Below are 5,881 nucleotides of genomic sequence, written 5' to 3'. Positions count from 1 at the left end.
AATAAAATTACCACCAAAGCCCTGGATCTAACAAAATTCAGGACAAATTTGAAGCAATTCAGTAGCTTCATTATGCCATAATGTTTCATATTTCTAACCAGCATCCTTTCCATTTCCAACAGAAGAAAAACAAAGCTATTTCTACTCAGAAAAGGTCTCAGTTTAATATTCATTCCCTTATATGCAAAAATTGAGTGTTCTGAGCTGCTCTGGTAAATGCTTAAATTCATCTATTTGTGATCCTTATTTGTTTAAATGAGTTTATCATTGATTTTTTTTAATTTTAAAAATGTTAATTTTTTTAAACACGTATTTTTTAAACACTATTACTCAGAACAATATATTCAGATTTTGTTTTGAAAGTTTACCCAACAGACTGTAATTGCTTGAAGTTCATTCTTGAAAATCAAAATGTGCTGAGATTTAAGTAAAATTAACCGTTGTTAATGGGCCATTATCTAAACACAATGGTGGTTTATTTTCAAAGCTTACACTTGCTTCAAATGGAGTTTTCTCATTTGTACCAAATTCCTGAGTCTTTCCAGCAGCCTTATGATTCACACAGATATAAAGCAGATGGAAACAATTTGCCTGAAAGAAAGCTGGATGGGATTCATTTATACATTTAGGCCCTCATCTCATAATAATCGTGTGCCATTCGGTTCTTTTACATAATTTACAGTAAAATGGGGAGTGGAAATCAGCTATTCAGTCCAGGCTGAAAACTCTTTTTATATTTTACTTTTTTTCTTGATTGATTAAGGTATTACATAAGTGTCCTTATTCCCCCCCCCCATTGCCCCCCACCCCCCCACGCATGCCCTCACCCCCTGGTATCTGTGTCCATTGGTTAGGCCTATATGCATGCATACAAGTCCTTTGGTTGATCTCTCCCCCTTACCCCCACCCTCCCCTACCTTCCCTCTGAGGTTTGACAGTCTGATCAATGTTTCTCTGTCTCCGGATCTGTTTTTGTTCATCAGTTTATGTTGTTCATTATATTCCATAAATGAGTGAGATCTTGTGATATTTATCTTTCTCTGAGTGGCTTATTTTGCTTAGCATAATGCTCTTCAATTCCATTCTTGCCGTTGCAAATGGTAAAAGTCCCTTCTTTTTTACTGCAGCATAGTATTCCATTGTGTAGATGTACCACAGTTTTTTAATCCACTCATCTGCTGATGGGCACTTAAGCTGTTTCCAAATCTTAGCTATGGTGAATTGTGTCATTATGAACATAGTGGTGCATATATCCTTCCTGATTGGTGTTTCTAGTTTCTTGGGATATATTCCCAGAAGTGGGATCACTGGGTCAAATGGGAGTTCCATTTTTAGTTTTTTGAGGAAACTCCATACTGTTCTCCACAGTGGATGCATCAGTCTGCATTCCCACCATCAGTGCACAAGGGTTCCTTTTTCTCCGCATCCTCACCAGCACTTGTCATTTGTTGATTTGTTGATGATAGCCATTCTGACAGGTGTGAGATGGTATTGCATTGTCATTTTGATTTGCATCTCTCAGGTGATTAGTGACTTTGAGCATGTTTTCATATGTCTCTTGGCCTTCCTTATGTCTTTTCGAAAAGTATCTATTTCGGCCCATTGCCCATTTTTTGATTGGGTTGTTTATCTTCCTTTTGTTAGGTTGTATGAGCTCCCTGTAAATGTTGGAGATTAAACCCTTATCAGTGATAACATTGGCACATATGTTCTCCCATGCTGGAAGAACATACCGTGTACATGGATTGGTAGAGTCAACATCATTAAAATGTCCATATTACCCAAAGCAATCTATAGATTCAATATACTCCCCATTAAAATACCAATGGCATATTTCACAGGCCTAGAATGAACTCTCCAAAAATTCATCTGGAATAAAAAAAGACCCCAAATAGCTGCAGCAATCCTGAGAAAGAAGAACAAAGTAGGTGGGATCTCAATACTGCAGATAAAATATCTAGGGAAAAGAAAAGCACTAAGTCCAAATCATTTGTGTTTTAATCAAACGACATAGACCAGTGATGGCGAACCTTTTGAGCTCAGCGTGTCAGCATTTTGAAAAACCCTAACTTAACTCTGGTGCCGTGTCACATATAGAAATTTTTTGATATTTGCAACCATAGTAAAACAAAGACTTATATTTTTGATATTTATTTTATATATTTAAATGCCATTTAACAAAGAAAAATCAACCAAAAAAATGAGTTCGTGTGTCACCTCTGACACGCGTGTCATAGGTTCACCATCATTGACATAGACAATCTTAACAAGCTGTTCTGATGCCAGACAGACAGCTCTCCTATATAATAAAAGGCTAATATGCAAATCGACCAAACAGGGGAACGATCAATCACTATGACGTGCACTGACAACCAGGGGGCAGACACTCGATGCAGGAGCTGCCCCTGGTGGTCAGTGCACTCCCACAGGGGGAGCACCGCTCAGCCAGAAGTCGGGCTTGTGACTGGTGAGCCTCTCCTACCTTTGCAGCAGTTGCACATCCCCTGAGGGCACAGGCCTGGCTGAGGGACCCCCTGAGTGCACAAATATCATGCACCAGGCCTCTAGTATCTAAATAAAAAAAATCCCACCACAGAACAAAGCAATTTAGAATTATGGTTCAATAAAACTAAATAGTATGCATATTAAAAAGTGAAAAATAATGATAAGCTAATAATCATAACCATTCAAAATATATACCTGGGGGTGGGAGGAAGAATCCAAGGTGTTATGCATCCAGGAAATAACTAATATCAGGAGAATTAACTAGGTGATGATATGAGCAATTTGGAGCAATAAACAGTCTTATTGAGAGAACATCCAAGTGTTGTAGCTGAGTTTAGAAGAATTATCTTCAACGTCAATTAATACAAGTTCCTCTGTTTCCTTTTGCCACTGGTTCAGAAATTATGCTCATCAAATTACTATCAACTACCATTACTAGTAGACTTGAAAATGTGATGTTTTATAATTATAATAATGCACTAAGAATTTTAAAAATGTTTTTCTCAGTTGTGCAGTGACCTTAGGAATAATTTTCTATATGAAAGGCAAGACTTGCCCTTCATAGAACTAAATAAATAACTTACTAAATAAACGATTTAATGTTTGTTACTTTTTAATACATTATTCTATCACTAATTCTTTGGTAGAGATATTGACTCCCAGATAGTCTTCCTTTATTGATAAAATTTTTCTTGGTGAAATAAATGGAAACAATAATTATATCATGATAATATATGAACAGAGACTTAATGGCTTAAGGCAGAAGTCTTTTGAGTTCCCTTTTAGTCTCAAAAGTCCAGATGATAATAGTAGAAATATGATCAATGATTGGTGATTCTCCTTTTACTTTGAGAGGAGGAAACAAATGAAACACAGCTCGCACCTCTTTTCAATTGTTCTAACTTAACCTTCAGAAGCCCTGAACAGCTATCATTGTCATGAAAAACTTTTCAAAAGAAAAATTTATTAAAAGGAAAAAGTAGTCATACATCCTTCTACACTTGGGGAAGATTTTAGATCAGGATGCCAATAAATTTTGTTAGAGAAATAGGAAATAGGAATGTGAAGAAATTTATTTTAAAATACTTGGTTTATCATTTTGTACCAAAAATAGCACAGATATTATTTGTGGTAAGAGTCAAATGGCAAAGTCTTTCAGAATAAGGGAAATATAAGAGGGTCATTATAAATTGTGCACCGTAATGTTGCTACCTGCTATGATGAAAAGGAAGACTCTGTGAAGGGAATAGAACAGCCCATATTCTCTCTCTGCTATCCAATAATAGCCAGAAAAAAATGTATGAATCATCTGTCAAAAATTCAGGCAGGATTTGAGATCTTCCCATTTCACATTGTCAACAACAAAACCCAAAGATGTGACCATATTATTGTTAGTAAACTACACAAGTTACCAGGAGATTCTATTGCAGCTTGTTGCAAAACTAGGGGATAAATCAGAGTAGCTTAGTGCAGTGGTTCTCCACTTCAACAGGCATCATTATCACCTGGAGGGTGTGTTAACATACAGATGCCTAAGCCCTGCTCCAGAGTTTGTGAGGTAGCACCTAAAAACATGTATTTATATCAAGTTCCCAGATGGTTCTGCTGGTCTGGTGAGCACACTCTGAGAATCAGTATGGAAACTGGCACATATAGATAACTTTTATACAGGTATCTTTACCAACCACCTGTGTAAAAGCCTTGTAATAACTTTCTTTATGATTGCATACAATCAAAATGTATCATGCCATGATGTCTGTACTATTCAAAAATTATTTCCTATTGTTTTAAATATGCATCTTCTCTTTCCATTTATAATAAATTGCACTAATGCCTCCAATTCCTCATACCTCCCTGTATCCAACATTTTACAATTTCCCCTCGAAAGAAGCACAGTAGATTTTTCTTACTCCTCGGTTCTGGGTTGGGTTTGTTGACTTGCTTTGGCAATAGAATGAGGCAGAAGTGACAGTGTACAGTTTCCAGATAAGACCTAAGGAGGCCTCGTCTAGTTCTGTTTACATCATCATGAGAAAGCAAGCTTGAGCCAGCCAAATGGAGACAAATCAGAGACAGGTGGGCAGAGCCACTTCAGCTGAGCTGCCTACCAAGCCTGGCCTAGAGCAGAGCTCTTAGCCAACCTACAGACACACGGAAGAGCCCAGCCACGATCAGCCAGGCCCCACTGAGATGAGTCAAGCCCCACTATGTCACCTGATCATCAGTCAATCCATAAGTGTGTAAGTTCTACTAATAAAAGGTATTTGTGCCATTGAGTTTCAGGGTGATTAATTAGGCAGTAAAACTTAATACATGATTCCAAGACACTAAACCTTCTGTTTTTCTTACATTAGGTTAAATTAACTAACCAATATTATAAAAACTAGATTTCATTTGATTCTATCTTTATTATCAGCATCGGGCGGGGGGGGGGGACATCAATAATTCAATGCCATGCCTATACTGCCTCAGGTAACAGTAGGGGTTGTGATTTTGTAAAAACTTAGAAAATAAATTATTTGTGCAAGCTATTATTCCAAGATCTGAAATGGAGTCATATTTGCTTCCAGAATATGGAAATCCTCCCAAATTATTGACTGATAAAACTGAAAATAAATTGATTAATACTCAACACACTTTATAACTTTTCTATTCTCTTTTAGACATTCAAGGTGTTGTTGTTTTATTTAATTGATTTTAGAGAGAGAGGAAGGGAGAGGGACAGAGAGATTGAAACATCGAGGAGAGAGAAACATTGATCAACTGCCTCCTGGAGATCGAGCCTGCAACCTGGGCATATGCCCTGACCAGGAATCAAACTGGGGACCTCTTGGTTCATGAGTCAATGCTCAACCACTGAGTCACACTTGCCAGGCTGTTCGTTTGTTTTTAGTTTTGATTAAATAGCCAAATTGCTCAGGATTCTGTAACATGAATAATAGAAAACTTTTAGAAAAGTAGGTAAATGTCATTATATTTGATGGAAGAGAGTACTGTACTATTAATTTTGATAATAAAAATCAAAAGTACTGATTTCTCATGAGGTTACACAACTAGAATTACTTTCCTTTCAACTGCCCAATCCACAGAAGTCCATTTTATTTCTCATCAATAACTCATTGCTAATTTTTAAAAATCAATTTTATTCCTTCAAGACAAGAGACTTATGTAGCAAGAATAGTGAGGCAACCCATCTTCTTTCAATGTAATTAAAAGCTCAAAAGAAGTACTTAAAAAAATAAAAGAAACTATTTTAAAAGTACCAGAGAGAAAAAGTCTTTATATGGTGAGGCAATTGATATAAATGATAAACAATAGCTTTTTACAAGACATTAAAAATATGTACAATATTAATATTGTGTGTATCACAATCGTC

This window comes from Myotis lucifugus, unplaced genomic scaffold (genome assembly GCF_000147115.1).
Source record: "Myotis lucifugus unplaced genomic scaffold, Myoluc2.0 scaffold_132, whole genome shotgun sequence".
Classification (NCBI taxonomy): Eukaryota; Metazoa; Chordata; class Mammalia; order Chiroptera; family Vespertilionidae; genus Myotis; species Myotis lucifugus.
Note: the sequence above shows the minus strand (reverse complement) of the source record.